The 17,327-nt window shown below is 40.7% G+C and overlaps 1 protein-coding gene across 5 annotated transcripts in view; it reads right to left on the bottom strand.

The window, feature by feature from the left end:
• Positions 1-17,327, bottom strand: part of TSC22D1 (TSC22 domain family member 1) — a 110,965-nt gene that overhangs the window by 82,332 nt on the left and 11,306 nt on the right. The window lies entirely within an intron of this gene.

Consider the following 17,327-nt stretch of genomic DNA (forward strand, 5'->3'; position numbering starts at 1 on the left):
GAAAAGGAATGGTTATTCCATTACCTAACAACGTTTACACGGAAACTTTTTTTAAAGCCTAAAGATGAAAGATTGAGCTAACACTTCTGTTTTAGGACCATATTCGATTCTGTACCAGTGAGAAATAAATGAAAATACTTTGAACTCAGAAAACCTACAAATTTAACCATCGAATCTATCATTTCCAAAAATTAAAGCAAGCGAGAAATGAAAAAAAGAAATCTAAAAGAAGCCAAGGGGTGAAACTACCACCTAGCAAGAGGTATCAAATAAATGACCAGGGAAAGGCTCTACGCGCCTGCGTGCCAGCTAGGTTTTTTTTTTTTGCATTTTACGTTTTCGATAGATTTTAAGTCCTGAAGTCTTTCCGTTGTGAAAAGACCGTATTTTTTGAGCAGCAGCTTTCAACCATATCGTACAGTATAATCACACGGAGAAGGTATGTGAGGGAGGACAAGAGCAAAGGAGCACAAACCAGAAAAGGTCTGAACACTGAGCCTCTCGGGAAACGCAATCTGATCAGGTAGTTTTGGGAGTCCAAAAATCCCACACAGATTAACAAAGTTTTCCACAGTTGGAGCTCCTGGGGGCGGGGGTGGGGCAGGGGTCTTTAACAGATAAGAAAGGCTCCGCATTAAGGCACCAGAGCTCTGATCTGTGTTTTCATCACATTTATACAGAGCAAGCAGGAGCTACGGAGGTGCTTTTAAAATTAACAATCATCCTCTAGTCTTTTCCAATCAATTTCCTTGACGAATCATTCCTTTTCATGTCTAATATTACAATATAGACCATGAAAATTATTAAAGGTTTCCCAATTAATGAGATCTAAGATACAGTTAAAAATATACTCAGAAACTGCAACAAAAATATGATTTTCCAAATTTCCCAGTTTTCCTTCATTTTTTGAATACTAATCAGTAATAACAATATATCTGATTGAAAACAGGCAAAAAAGAAGTGTTCCATTTTGGACCAAGAAATCCATCTGGTCATTTTTTGTTAAGTTTACAGGCATCTTCGTTTTGAAAATACCACCCCCTCCTCAGGTCTTCCTATCTCGCTCAGACTGATATTGGCCTAAGTTTCCAATTTCTCCTTCAGTAGGAGCTGAGAACTCTTGATTTTCACATCTCACAGAATATATAAATTAAAAATACAACAAACTTAGATTTTAAAAAATGTCCTCAGATTAGGTAATAGGGCAAATGAGTTGGCTAGAGAAGCAAATCCACTTACAGAGTTCTCCCAAGTCGTACTACTTTCAGGATATAACTTCTTTATTTTGCCTGCAGTACCAAAACTTGTGGATTCAACACATTCCTAGTCAAAACTGAATAAACGAACACATTTCCCTAAACAGAAGTTATTGTGAATCACTGAGGAGAGCTGTTCTCTCTCCTGCTCAGGAGTTAATAACGTATGAAGACTGTGGATTTCATGTTGCACAATTCATCAAGAAAATTACAAAGGCGCTTTTAAAATGAGATCATTATTCAAACAAGAAGGTGCAGCCTTTGTGAGACTGTTGATGGAGGCTCGGAAGAATGACACCATAGGACCTTACCTAATTCTATTTTAATAGACAGCACTCCTCCATGTGACGCTCCAAGAGAAAATAAATGAATAAATAAGCACTCCGCTGCAAGACTGCCCCGGAGAAGCAACCCCAGGCCAACGCCGAGGAGTCTGAATGCTGAAAGGCCCCGGGAGCGCAACCGGCGCTCCAGGGCAACGGGGTCATGCTAACGCTCCCCGTAAATACATTTTCGAAGAGTCTAACTGAAAATCTAGTTCCACTCAAAACAGAAGCCACAAATCTAAGTATTTTATATATAAATACCACTCCGAGAAATTCTCCCGAAAAGTACAAAGGAGACTATTTGCTGTATTGGTTTTCAGTACTAAACTACTAAACGAACATACACTGCTAATTCGTTTTAAGCAGTTCTAATATTGAAGAAAGAGGAAAAGCTACATCTCATCATTTTAAGCAACGAAATAGAAAGTAACACATTTTTACAAGGACTCTGATTTCTATTCATGTGTATTATAACTAACTGATCTGAAGCTGACTGAACTTACAGATTACTCAGAAAAAAGATATTCTACACTAAATTGGAAGCACGATGTAATATCTTGTTCCTATGTATCTTTTGTCACTCATTCTTATTTGTTCTAAGTCATATCTAGAAAGAAAAAAATTTCTCATGAATCAAGAAAAACCATTTCTCACGAACCCCACCAAGCGTCCGGACAGCGCCAGCGGGCACTGAGGAGAAAAGGAAAGAGCACCCTGCAGAGGGCGGGGAGCTGCGGGATGCCCGGCCCCTGGACACCGCGTCAGGGAAACCCCGTAAGCGTCTCACAGGTGAACGCCGTCTACTGAACAAGACACGGAACGGGAGAATTTGGTCAAGTGGCTGATATCTAAAGTTGGCACTGAAAAGTTCAGCTCTCTAATCTTAACGACTATAAAAACTATCTAAACTATTACTCTCATGGATCTCTTCTGGGGGTCGGTTTGGTCAGTTTCTAGGATTAATTTTTGAGTACGGTCAGATGAAACGTCAAAGATATTATCCTGAGATGACCCAAATTTTAGCTAAATTACAACACCCGCTAAAGATTTTCTAATGGTCTTTCCCCAGAATTAAAATTTTAAGAAAACAAACTAGATATTGCCAGAACATCCAATTTTAAATTTTCAGTTTTAAAAAAAATGAGCAATACTGCCAAAAAACAAACAAACAAAACCCAGCTTACTTAGAATTAGTTAGCTCAGGTGCTATACTGGCTCTGGAGGCAAAGATGATTTCTAAACCACAGTCCAGTAGACATTACCAAATGGGATACACCTTAAAAACATCGAAATAGGGCAGAAAGCTTTGAACTTTAAGAAATGTATAGCATTATAAAAACACACATTTAATCATGAAAAGCAAGTTCCCAAAAAAGAGAAGAAAGTTGTAATGAGAAAAAAAAACTCTATTATAATGTTTTAAGAACTCAACATCTAACCAAATTCCAATACTGATCAATATATCTTATCTTCTTCCACTTGGAATTGATACTATTCAAAAATGTTATTAGGATGCAAGTCCCTTCACTAGTTTTAAAGGTCAAGTATTTGCTGAAAGATAGACAAGAAAAAGATAGCTACTCCAACTGTCTTCATGTTCCACTAAATTCTAAGATGAAGTCAAAGAAATAATGCTCAATTCAGTTTTTAAAGTAGTAAATCTACTACAGAAAAAAAAAAAAGGCAATCATAAAAATATGTATCGACCATAAGAAAGCCAACTTCAGGGTCCAGTTGCCTTTAAAAAGACAAAGGCAAATTGAGGGTTAAGAAGATTAAACACAAAAACATTAAATTTACGACTGCCTCCAGTGAAGGAAAAAGGCTTCTGTATTTTCTTAAAGTAATTTTAAGAAAAATCTCTAAATTACTCTGGAAAACTCTTTTCATAATTAACCTAGCTCATTACTTTTACCTCTCTGGCATTTTTTTTTTTTTTACTTATTTTGCTAGTATGAAATATCTGCTTTTGTTCTTATAGTGGCCAAAATAGACTGAAGTACACATAAGGTACTGAAAGGGAACAAAAAAAAAAAAAAAAGATCATCTTTCTACAGTTTTTACTCCAGGATCTTATGTTGTGGCTACATTCCTGAGTGCGTTCAGAAAGAGACGAATATAAAAGACTACAGACTATAGAAAAAAATGTTTTATGACTTAGGCTCCCTTTACATTAATTCCTTTGTGATTCTTATCCATTTATGACAAGAAGTATGATATATCAGTCAACAACAAAAAGATCTTAAAGGATTAAATCCAAAAGTTTCTTATCAAGAATCATCGATGAATGCTAAAATTAATGGACGGAAGTATGATAGGATATGGGATATTTACATAGTCGCAAAATATCTTCCCAAAAGACACTTGGTATTTACAAAGGGGAAAAGAGTAATTTAACCAAATGATCATAACAGCACCAGTAACCGGACAAATCGATACTATGTAACTTCTTATGTCACGCACTGATACGGACAAAATTTCTATCTGTGGTACCCTAACCAAAAATGCAAAATCTCAATCTGACCATGAGATTGGTCAGACACACGCATCGAGGGACATTCTCACTAACCAGTACTCCAAAGTGTCAAGGTCACGAAAGGCAGAGAGAGGAGGAAGAACCAGCCCGGGCTGAAGGAAACACAATGAAGCACAAGTGAGATCCTAAATTGAACCCTAGACCAGAACAAGGTCATTTAGAAGAAAGTTTAAAATCGGTTAGTATTAACCACTGATTTCTACCTTTTTTTTCTACGGTTATGTAAAATACGAACATTGGGAAAGCTGAGAGAAGGAAATGGAAACATTCTGTGCTATTTTGCAACTTTTTGGGAAGTCAAATAATCTTACAAGATAAAACAAAAGTTTCTAAAAAAGACATCACATTTGACACACCTATGTTGGGCTATCCACTAAGAAAAAAATCTACATTTTTTAATTGAGATGAAAAGTTTACTCCCATCTTTCTTTAAAAACTAATCCCAAAGGAAATCACAGCATCGTGCCATGTTCTGTACTAATGTCAGAAAAGTAATTGTCTTGCTTAAGTTCAACTTCTTAGTAAATAGTTCTCTACACAGAGAACTTTGATTCAAAAGAAAGAATGCAAGAGACAAAAGAGAAAGCTCGCCTACTCACACAAACTGAATGATGTTTATGTTAAACAACCACCGTGGAAATTAACTTGAGACGACCGCAAGCATACGACAGAGTAGGTAGATAAAAAAAAAAAAAAAAAAAAAAAGGCCTTCGAATTTAAATTATCATGTATGAATCTTTATTCCTGTATTATAAGAATGGAAGGAATAAAAATTCCTGCTCGTTTCTTCTTAAAAAATTTCCATAGGAAACAAAGTTTAGTGCCATAAATAGCCCTCTTACATTTTTCTTACTAAAAATCAAACACTAAAACTCCAAATAATTATCTTCACTTATAAAATCAGTTACAAATATTCATAACCTTTTTTTGTTTTTAACATTTACTGATAGCTTAGTATATTATGCATTTTATATACACTGCCTCGTTCAATCCTCACAATAACTCTGACACATGCAATATGACGATCATCACAATTTTGCTGATGAGAAACGACGGCACAAGGTAGTGAAGTTAATTCACCTAGGAACACGCACCTAGTAAGCTGTAGCACAGGAAATTCAAAACCAGTCTGTCTCTAGGATTCTGAGTTTTAACTCATTTTATACTTTTCCAAATCATTATTTGAATTAACTACTTTTTAAATACTTACCATGTGATAAAGTGCTAGAATATTCTGTTTTAAATGGAATTCTGAAATTCTTTTTCAATTTCATTTAAACAGAGATCAGCTGACAGCTAGTTGCTTTGCTACTGCTATCAGCCTATGAAGTTTGAGAAGGCAATGAAACTTAAAAGTAAACGATAGCCAAACTCATCATCAGCAACATAAAGAATCTAGGAGCAGATGTTTCTATTGAACCGGAAAAGCCTAAAAATATGTCAAAAGGGTAATCAGAAATCCCTCTCCTCTTCTAAGTACTACAAAAAAGTAAGATGCAGGAAAGTTTTTTTCCTAATTTGAATTTCCAGTTTACACATTACATAGCTACACACTTGCTTAACAAAATATATAGGATAGTCTTTTAAATGTACAAGAATTTCGTAGAGTTTAATGAGTTCAATTATCTTAATGTACTTTAAACATATTTACGAATTTAAGTCATCATTCTGTTATGAGCAGGATTAAAATAATAATCTGGTAATAACTGGATTTTATTCTCTACAATTCAGAGCTCAGTTCCACTACCCAGAGAACAGTCTTCAGCTTGTTACGGAGCATATAATCTCTGTACAGATGTTGTAGTTGACCTAAATTTTAATATACTTTAAAAAGTATTTACAGACAGCTAACAATATATCTACTAGAATTCTCTGTACATAAAGACAAGATCAAAGGAAGGTCTTTCTCTTCCTCATCTCAATTTGAGTCAAATAAACGTCAATGTAAATATAACCGTATCACTGGAAATACGATATCAGAAGCACCCAACACTTCATATAAGGACAGGGTACTTTCCAATTCTTTATCACAAAAGTGGGGTAGGTTTCCTAAAAGAAGGACAGATATCTAATTACAAATAACACCTTTATTATATAAAATTGTCCCGTCATTGAGTATGCAGTGACAAAAAAGAAAGTCATAATGTCAACAGCATCCACAAGTCACGGAGAGAGAACATCCCAAACCTGAGGGCCCATGTCAGCGAACCGCGGGGAATTAAGGAAGCCCGCGTTTGTCAACTACTCATCAGGAAGTTAATTTCTTTCTACACAGTAATGAGACTATAAACCAGAAAAATAGAAAATGCCCGACCTCATATGCTTTCTTAATTTAAATACTCAGGGAAAAAACTTAATCCTTGTATTTTGCTGACCATTCACAGCTTTTGTAGTTCATTCTACTTTCCAAATATTTTGGAAATAAGATTTTTATAGTCAAAAATCCACGTTTTGAAAAGGAAAATATTACAAAAGAAAAAATGGTGAAAAGGTATGACAGAAAAAGAACATCGCCACCGTCAGTCACATGGACAATTTAAGAAATGCGATTCCACGTTAGATATGTGAAGACTGGTCACCTCTGTGTGGGCGCGATCAAAACTTTGTAAAAAGCCACAACTAATCTTGGATTAAGCCTCTGAACTACCATAACTCAAGTTCTCAATTTAGCAAATTAGAAAACTTCATACGTGAACATACCTTCATTAAGAAATAAAACTTATGTAATATTGCTTCAGGTTTTAATAAGTCACTCCTTTAAATTTTATTCAGAAATTAATACCAGACTATAGTACGTCTAAGTAGAAAAAAAAAATCTTTCGATTCTTCCCTCAAAATTTGAATCGAATTTCTGAAACTGGCAAACGCAGATAGTATTTTAAAACTTCCGACTCCTGCAGCGCGTGGCGGCCTGTCCTCAGAAGCATTCCCACAGGAGCCAACGGCTCCTTCTCAACCTACCAGCGTGTCTTCGGGCACACGTCCCGTGACGGTGCTTCACGCCCCCTGGAGAATAACTAAATCAAGAACTGATAAATCTTTTAGTCTCAAGAAGACTTCAGTTTTTCTCCCCAGAATCTGACATCTCTTACTGACGTCTTTCTTTGGCCATTTCGCAAGTGAGACACGGGAAATGGAGAAAAAGAGGATGAGAATGGTCGGCTGGCTCCTCCGCCCGGTCAGCAAGGTCAAGCTCTGACCCTAGAACACACGCAGCGGAGTCAAGTTAGTAAAGACAGTAAAGCGCCCTGACTCGCGTGACGTCCATCCCTAAGCATGTGCGATGACAGGACCGACTACACGAGGCTGCAAATCTGACCGCGCTGTCCTTCTCGAAGGATGCTCTTGAACTGCGGGCAGACGGCTCACTGTGCATACGCTCTCACGCGGCAACAGTCATACTTTTACTTCTAACATAAATCAAATGCTCGCGGAACACAGGGTGGGAAGGCAGAAAAGGGCCAGCGTAGGGGGCACGCAGGGGCAGACTCCCTGCGAGGCCCCGAACCTCCTGGCACAGGACACGAGGCAGGCCAGCTGTCCCCAGGGACCCAGGAATGTGGCCCCACGGGCACTAAGGGGCGCTACGCGGCCGAAAGGATGCTCTCCCGTCTGCGGGATTTCTCGCTCTTTAATAGACTAAAATGCAACGTCAACTTCCAAGCTGCATGATGACAAAAAGCATTTCCCCAAAATTTCTGGGCTCTAGAACAATGTTTTATTTTTTCACTTGAACTAGTATGCCAAAATCGCTAGTTTTGAAACTTTTACACTAGATGTCAGTTCAATGAACCGCTCACACTTAAAAACCAGGTACTGACTCATCATCTTAAAAAAAATAATAATAAAAAAAACAGACTAATTCCATTCATTCTAAGCGGACAGTCCGCAGTCCCACGTGGAGCTGAGTATGGAACAGACGGTCCGTAGGGCATGGCACCATCTCAAACAATCTTTACAACAGCAAAGTTTAAAAACCACTCGATTAGGCAAACGGTTCTACTCTGGAGTATTAAGGAACCACCACATGACGTAACATTCCTTCTAAGGACAATCCACCCCCATTAGAAATGAGGACGGTGTGCGTCATAACGAATTTTGTTTCTGTAAACTGAAGAGTTCTGAAGCATTTCTCAAACAGACATAGTCCTAACGGCCTGGGATTCCACAGAAGAAAGCCTGAGGCCTCCATCGCATGTAACAAGCTCACCTTCTCTCACGCATCCAGGATGCTGAAACTCACACGCCATCCTTAGGGGAAATGAGAACACAGTCACCCTTTGCTGCAGGGATTAATTCTCATGGCACTCCAGGTAAGAAAGGCTACACCAAAAATGTCACGAAGACACAGAATCGCCGATTTAGAAGGCTCTCTAGTATACAGAAAGCCTCTGGATATGCAAGCAAGCTTTGACTTTTAACTTGTGGTGCCTGAGAAAGGAATCATGGCATAGTACTGAGAGCAGCTGCCCCTGACGGAACCAAGAACCACGCTGGGCGCACGACGCACCTCACGGGCCCAACCCTGCCAGCGACCGTGCCGCGGGCAGCCATCGCCCCCTCTACGGGGAGGGGAACCGGCTCACGTTTACACGCACCGAGGTCGGCCGATGACCTGCGGCACCCACAAGATCAGATACCACATCGATCCCAACGCTAATGCTCATTCAACCCTGCCTCACTCTGCTCTTTGCCCATTAATCTACAGCCTCGATTAATAGACTCATCTGAATAAAAAAGCTGGCATCCACACCACATGCGGAATGACAGCTACGCGTCATATAACTTAATTTGAATAATTCAGAAGATGTATAAAATCTTATGCTTCTTCGGGTGACAGACAAAACTCTTGAAGACCAAAACCATGACTTTTTGTATCATTAGTATCTCTTCTCGGTGCTAACACACATAACAAGCATTCAATAGATATTGCTTAAGTAACTCATCACGATACCAGGAAAGAACCTAAGTACTATAAAAAGCCTTCTAGGCTAACAGACAACTGCTTAAACTAGCTTAGTAATTTTTCTAAAATGATTTCTACAGCTAGATTACAGACGTAGGCAACAAAACTATGGAGTAAGTTATCAATTAGCACCGTACCTTCGCTGATCTTCCGCTGCCTTTGTGCCTCCTCCCCCCGCTCACGTGTGAGGTCTCGGACCATTCCCGTCATCAGCATCGAATACAGCACAACTTGATTTTTGTGACAGGCCAATGTGTCCACTTGTGAAAAGCTTTCATTTTTGCAAACGGAATCAATTTCTTAATAAGCTAACTTAGTAAGCTCCTGGCAGATCTTCATGGGCCAAGAATCCAAGTACACATGGAAACACAACTAAATCTTTAAGTAGGGAAAAAATCCCAACTGGGGCTTTTAACCTGGTCATTTCACTTGTAAAACGTTCTCTCTCCAACGTGACTGCCTACATGGATTGGGGAGAATGGCAAATACAGGCTGGCAAAGCGTATCAGTAAGAAAAATGTCTAGAAATGCAATCGCCTTGTACGAGATATGAAAATTACTGGCTTTCAGCAACTTTCAGCTATTAAGTATTAGTAGAAAGTGAAATTATGGAATAAGATTCATGCTACATTACTATTAAATGATAAATTGGACTATTATGTCCTTTAAGATAGATCCTTACTGTTAATTGCAATTCAAAAAAATTCCAATTGCTTCTACAGCGCAAATGTTTATAAATCAATCAATAAAAATATAATTAAAGTGAAGAAAAGCAGCTCTGTTGTAAAAACTTTGAATTTAAAGGAAACCTAATGCAAATATCTTAGATTAAAAAAACAAACTCCTCTTTTTATATAATGACAAAAAGATAAGCTTAATCCTGCTCAACTTTACATAAAAGTATTCACATAAATTAGCATTTTCTTATTATAATAAGCATGAAATGCGAATAAGCTATAACCATTCAAAATTAAAGATCTGAGTCACAAAATATGCTGTTATGATTCAATTGATTAAAGTGTTTTCTACTTGAAATAGTATTTGAATATAACTTGATCACATTAAGCATTAAAAAGAACCTAAATACCAACAGCTTATAGTAAAAGCTCACTGAGACCAAAGTAAGGCTCTCAATCTGATTTACGGAAATGCTTGTGTCATAAAACTATCTCTACATTCATTAATTCTTCAGAAATTGTATTTCGCTAGCAGACTTTGCAAATTTAAAGTTTACTCTTTAGCAAAAATTTTGAAAATTCAATCATTTTGTACAGAAAATGCTTTCAAAATGTATTAAAATAACTAAAGTAAGATTGAAAGTATCATTAGGAACATCAGTCAATGTACAACTGTCACAAGGAAGTAATGACATCTATAGGACCAAATCCTCCCCACTAATAGACTAAGGACGTTTTATAATTGTCAGCTGTCACCTCTTACTCTTATCAGTGGGCCACGGCAATCACCGGAAGGATTAAGAGTCTAAGCTTGGGAGTCAAATCACCTAATGGAGTACTAGGTCCATCACTTAGTAGCTATGTGACCAAGTTACTTGGTAATATTTGATTGATAGTAATACATCGGCCAGTAATACAGCAAACGAAATTTTAGAATCATCTGTCACACAATCCCCAGCACCCTTTTGGCTTTATCGTCAACCTTATATAAATCTCAAAATAGAAGAGCTAAAGAGACTGCTAAAAACAAATATTTTACACCTTCAATAAGCATTACATGTACTCGGTTCCTACAAGGATTGGGATGTAGGATCATGGCTTATAATTACAGGGTTCAAGAATGAAGGCAAAAAACTAATAAAACACCTACTTTGTACTTATTCTATCTTCTCATTCTTAATCTACGCTTCCTCCCTGGAAGCTCGTAATAGATAAAATTCCCAATAATGAACTATAACTGGCCGTGCAGCGTACAGACGCTGCTGTCCTGTCGGAGAACAGCTGGTGGATGATGTCTGCTGGGTCCCGGGAGAGCAGAACCACACGGTGAAGGCGAAGACGAGCTCAGGAGTCAGCAGACCCCATCCCAAGACTTCACGACAGCACAGAGCATCGGCCGACGGTAAGACGTGGTTCCGTGCTGGGCTCGAAAAGAAAAGTTAAGACAGACTGCAGGGGTTGCAGCGACCCCGCCTTTTAAGACGGGAGTGGGAGACCCAGAGACGTTGGACGGGTTGTCAGCACCGGAGCAGTGGACGGCACAGCTGCGGAAACCAGGGGTTTTTCTGAATTCACTCCAGCCACCTTGCACCCAAACGCTAGGAGCAGCAGACAAAGGGTGGCTTAAGCAGCGGCATTTTTCCAAAATAAATTTGCTACGATAAGTTTCACTGAATACCGTCTTTAATAAGTAATTTTTAAAACATAAGACCGTATCTTCAACAGGAAGAGAGCACTTCCTTGTTGAAAATGGCAAAATAAAACTGTCTAAAAGGACGCACCAAGAAAGTAAAATTAATTTAGCAGTAAGTGTAAACAAAAACTTCCTTATGAAAGTGGGCTGGGTTGGCGATTTCTTTAAAAGGAGGATTCAAAACATCTGAAATGAGAAAAATCAGCTTCCCTTGATACAATCATTTGATTTACTATGTCGCAAAAAAATAAAAATAAAAATGTCAAAGAAAAAAATTGGGGGAGAGTAATCTTTATTATAGCAAAATACCTAAATTAGTAATTGTCTACAAAATACCTTGTGCAGAGTAGGTCACTAAGATGTCATTTATTCATTAGTGATTTCGCTGAAAATAAAAATTATCATTAATGATGTAATTACTTAAATCTTAGCCTCTATTAAAGACTTTCGATTTTACTCCTGAAAACATCCTCTCCAATTTCTATCTGTAGAGGTCTAGCTTTTATTTATAACATGTTATTAATTTCTTACAGAATAATCTTACTATCCTGAAAGCTGGAAAAATGTGCAGCACTTGTCTCATTTTAGAATCAGAAAAAAGCGACATGGAGCAGTGAAGTGATCTGTCGATAGTTAAGCGATGCAGGGGAGGCAGGTGCGACCGAAGACCGTCTCTTTGCACTTCCTGCAGCTCAATAATTAACGCCACTTGCACTTTGTCCTTTACGTCCACGCTTCCTGAAAACAACACGCCAACCACAATCTAATGCTCCACTGGTGAACATTCAATTCCGTGTTCTTTTGAGGTTTTCTTAAAATTTCTAACTCTCGCTTTGCTGTCAGGCTCTAAAACTACTTGCCCAGTGCCACCTTAAATGCCTCAGAATCCCATTTTTTTCCCCTTTCCTTCCCTCTTCTGCTTTAAGATGATAAAGCTAGCAAACATAAGACTTAAAAAAAAAAAGTCTAAAAAAGGACTAGAAATGCTATGCAAAAATAGCCAAGAAGAAAAAAGTTCCACATGGCTCTGTGCTGTGATAACAATTTCAAGCGGTCCTGGAGGCCTTTACATTCCAGAGCTGCCTTCCCAAGGCTCAGCTTACCGGTGCGCAACCTCAACCTCAGGGACAGGGGGCGTCACCCCGGGTGGGCTGGGTCCTCACCGCCTCAGCTCTCCTACTGAGGCCAAGGTCACTGATTCACACCATCATCTGAGACCGCGACCGCCAAGAGAACGTGCCTCCACTTCCGCCACTGACGCCAAAGGAGTCCCCGACTTCTCACACCCCTCGAGGCGTCCCCAGTGAGTCCTCGCACCCCGCCAGGCGTCCCCAGTGAAGTCGGCACTTTCCTAAAACAGCACCGACCGCACAGAAACAACGAGGGGCCTCGGCTCCCCGTCGGATCAGGCCCAGAGCCCCCGCTCGCGCTTTCCGGAGGCTTCCGAAGCCAGCCGGGTCTGCTGCGCTCCGGGACGCAGACACCATCTCCCACCGACTCAGACTCTGCCCCGCGTTCTTTGCCATAAACACTCCCTGGACCTTGAACCCTCTTGGCATAAGTTTTCCCTACTGAAGTGACTTACAATCCCCACGGCTATGAAGCTTCTCTGAAATGTCACCTCGGAAGCGCGTGATCTTTACCTTCTGACTTCCAATACGGCTTTGTCCCTACCTCCCTGTCTCTCGTAACACATCGCATCCTACTCTGCCGTATTTTTCCCTTTTACTGGCTTCCTATCCCGTCATTCCCTAGGATGTTTCCAGCAGCTCGCAGAGATAAATATAAACATCAGAAGATAAAATAAATTATAAATAGGTGGAAACAACTAAAGCGAAGGACCAAAAATAGCGGGAAGGAAGCACGAAACCTGCTCCCGGCGCCTCCCTCCGTGTGCATGTGCGCATGCTGCGCACGCATCTGCGCGCACACTTCTTCTGAGTTCAACTGTGGGCTCTCAACGGCAGACGGGGCTGTGCACATAACCATTAACTAAATTACACCCTTCAAATACCTAGGAGACTGTAACCTAAGGACGATCCCAAGATGTCCCTTTGAAAAATTATCTACCTTTATATGTACACCCACACTTATTTACATACATTCTCAAAATTAAAAGTGGCGAGCAGATTGGAAAAATCCGCCAACACATAAAGAAATAAGTTAGTTTCATAGTGCTTTAAACGTCAATAAAATAACTATTGCTCACATGTAGTGTCAAGGAGAGCAGTGATGCTTTTCCCGTTTTAAATAAATCTGCACCGGTTTCCTTTTGGCAGAGACCTAAAGTGCCCTGGGGATGGGAAGACATGGCTCTCCTCCCTCCAGGGTCTGGAAGACCACTCACGGTGGAATCCAGGCAGCACAAGAAAGTCCGCGAAGGTCCCTGTGCCCGCTGAGGTCAGGAGCCGACCCTAAAACACTCGCTCGCAGTCGCCTGGGTTGCTTTCCACTACCAAATATACCTGGGGCACATCTGCTTTCGATCAGACACGGATGAATCCTATAAAAACATTAAATTACCAAAAATCCTACCTGGAGGTTATAACTACTTCTCCTTCAGACCTTTAAAACTGTGGTTACACGTAAGAGCTTTTCTGAGAAATTCAGGGGGTTTTTTCCTCCTTTTCTAAAATGAGAAGAGAAACTTTCAAGGGAGAAGCGAGGAAAGTGAATGTAGCATTTTTATAAATTGAGAAATTTGCTAACCAAAGGGTTCCTGTGCTAGATCACTTTACAATGGAAATCGCTATCCCCCTAATTTATGTCTTTCATTCATTAATAACAGAAAAATATAATTTCCTAACTGGTCCCTCTTGCTTCTAGGTGTACCCTCACTCCAATCCAAACTACAGATTCCTCTTGTACTAACCTTTCTCGAATATCGTTTAATCAACAAGTGTCAAGAGCCAAATCACTTCCCAGTACAATCCAGCCACTTCCTCTATCACTTCCTGAAACAAACTTGTTCTATTAAGTCCAACTGTTGCCTTACTGATGCCCAGAATGGTTTTATTTCCTCTCATTTTTATTAATATTCTCCTGCCCGAAACATCTTCAACCCAAAACTTTTGAACACTCAGTTCAAATGACACTGCTTTCCTGACCTACCAAAGGTCAATGTCAATTCTACCCCATCTATGAACTTTGAATGCAATTTCCTTTGCCATTTTAAAGACTCAAGTTCCAGTTACAGCCTAAGAAACATTTTAGAGCACTATGCCAGAGAATTCACCTAGCTCTCTGAACTTGTTCCTCCATCTAGAATATAAACCAAGGGTTGAATGACATCTCAAGATTTCCAGTTCCCAATTTCTTGTTATTTATTTCGTATGTCTTTTAGTTTAAAACCATCATTTTGCACTTACAAAGCCATGTAATTTCCCCATGTGTGAATCGCACACATTCCTTGAGGACGAGATCCACATCTGATTAAATCTCTGCCCACACCATCGCTAGACACGCCGTTTACACCTACTCGATAAATATGCCCATTCGATAGATTGGGGAAGGGCGGAGAGTTTAACACGACAGGTACAGCACCACACCTGAGGAGAGGGGAGAATGGAACCTCACTCCTATCGGCACAGCCACCGCATTTTGCGTGACGGTAAGAGGACAGCAAAGCATTCGGCAGTAATTATGTCACTATTCTGGCTGTCTGTAGGGCCTTTTCCTGCCACATGTCTGAATTCACTTATTCAACAAATATTCCGGAAGATACTATGATCCAAAGCACTACTGCATGCAGTGGGAATACAGAGGTAAACGAGATGGGGAAGGCCTCGCGCTCATGGAGGTTACATCCTTGCGTAACGAGACCAAGATGAGCATCCCCACCCAAACCTCCAAGAACAAAACAACAGCGTTTGAGGATAAAATGAAGTGAGCTGTGAGAGAAGGAAGTCTCACCAACAATGAGCAATTTTATAATCGGTCCATCCACGATTTACTCAAAAAAAAGAACAATCAGGCATTCTCACAGGGTGTCAGAAGTTCCTCAACCTGACTAGTGAGCTGGTATTACAAAAACGATCTGGGAGGCCTGGAAAACGGAGATGCCATCTCAACCGTCTAAACCACCTGAGGCTCAGAGTAACCCTTCATTCCACGGCTCCGGGGCCGAGGGCGCGGGTGACACCATCCACCACGATCTGAGGTGAACACTTAACGAAGTCGAGCACGGTCAATCTTCTCCCTGATCAACACGGATGGTTGTGAGCCAGGCAACCAGGTTTAACACGGACATGTCTACAAAAAGGATTCGAAACCGCTAGGGACTCTCGGAACCTGCCTCTGAGGACCGCTGCGCCCCTGCACCAGAGTCGCCATCTCCCCTTCCCTCGACTCTTCATGCCTTTTCATTCCCACCTAACGCCCACATAGAACCACGTAAGTTTACTGCTGAGTCCAGTCACTGCCAAACCTCTCTCACGGTTCCTCCCCCTCTACGTAATCCATAACTTGCTGATTTAATAACAAGTAACTACAATGACAAGTAAAATAGATCGGTTAAGAATTTTAAACAAACAGGTCATTAACTCAAGGCTTACAAACTGCTTACCAAAGAAAACTGTCAACACAAACAAGTGGCATCTTACAAGCTAAATGCTGAAACTTTACCAAAGGGCTTCAAGTTATACTTAGATATTCAATAATAATCATATGCTAAATAGCTGAACCAGTCGAAAGCAGATGAAGAACACTGATATTCTAATTTTGAAATAAATGGGTTTCTTGTTTTATTCAAGTTGGAGAAACTTTATTGGCATAAACACCAGTAAATACAAAATAAGCATAAACAAAACAAAATGTTTGTTAAAAGCAGCAACTAAGTACTGATTTTTTGGCTCGCAAACAGCAAATAACCAAACAATTCTCAATCATCTCTATTAATGAAGAAAATAGTAATATCACATGATCATACATAAAGAACTTATTTACCTTTCAAATATATCGTGATAGTGTTCTTAAAAAGGTAAGTTGTCCTTATGCCAATATGAAAAATATTTTTTCTTCATTTATTCATTAAGCAGATTTTCATAAGTACCGGCTGTTGGTGAGACACTAAAATGGACTCTGAACATATAGTCGCAAACCAAACACCCCCGTGACGAGGCTTAAAAGTCATCAAACAGATAATCATGAAAAAAAATACACAAATTTAATAAGCATTATAAAAGAACAGGGTGCCATGAAACGGTATAGCGAACGAGCTAAGTGTAGGTCGGTATGTCAGAGAAGGGCTCCCGAAAAGCGAGGGCTAGGTTTGGAGAAGGATCAAAGGGGTAACGCGGGGATGTTCGGGCTAAAGGGACAGAATGCAGCAAAGAGCAGAGGGAAAAGTAGGACCCGCCGACGGCTCGAGGAGGGCCGGGAGGGCAGCGGGCGGGCGGAGAGAAGCGGACGGAGGGTCCGAGGCCAGAAGCCAGCGCGGTGACCGCCCTGACGACACGGGCGGCGGCGGAGCCTGGAGCGAGCGAGGGGCCGGACAGACTGCCGGACAGACTGCCGTCTCAAGGAGCTCACAGCTCCGAGCCACACGTTAGAGAAAGGCGAGGCTGCCTGCAGCAGGAGGCTCGGAGCAGCCGCCGCGGCACTCTGAGTGACAGCCGAACTCTGAGTGACAGCCGAACGCGTTAACTCAGCCGTGGCGGCGGACACGGCGGGGAGCAGGCGATTCGAGGCGCGTCCTGCAGGCGAGGGCCGGGTACGGGAAGGCCTCTGGGCTTCTCAAGGGAAGAACGAGGACCAAAGGGAATATTCACCAAAACGAGGATGGCTCACGAGGCGACTCCCGGGGTCAGGTGAAGAAGAGCCACGTTCGTCCTCTGCGAGAGACGCCACACGGCGGGCGGAGGCGCGTGCGACAG

This window comes from Rousettus aegyptiacus, unplaced genomic scaffold (assembly GCF_014176215.1).
Source record: "Rousettus aegyptiacus isolate mRouAeg1 unplaced genomic scaffold, mRouAeg1.p scaffold_m13_p_11, whole genome shotgun sequence".
In the NCBI taxonomy this organism is placed as follows: Eukaryota; Metazoa; Chordata; class Mammalia; order Chiroptera; family Pteropodidae; genus Rousettus; species Rousettus aegyptiacus.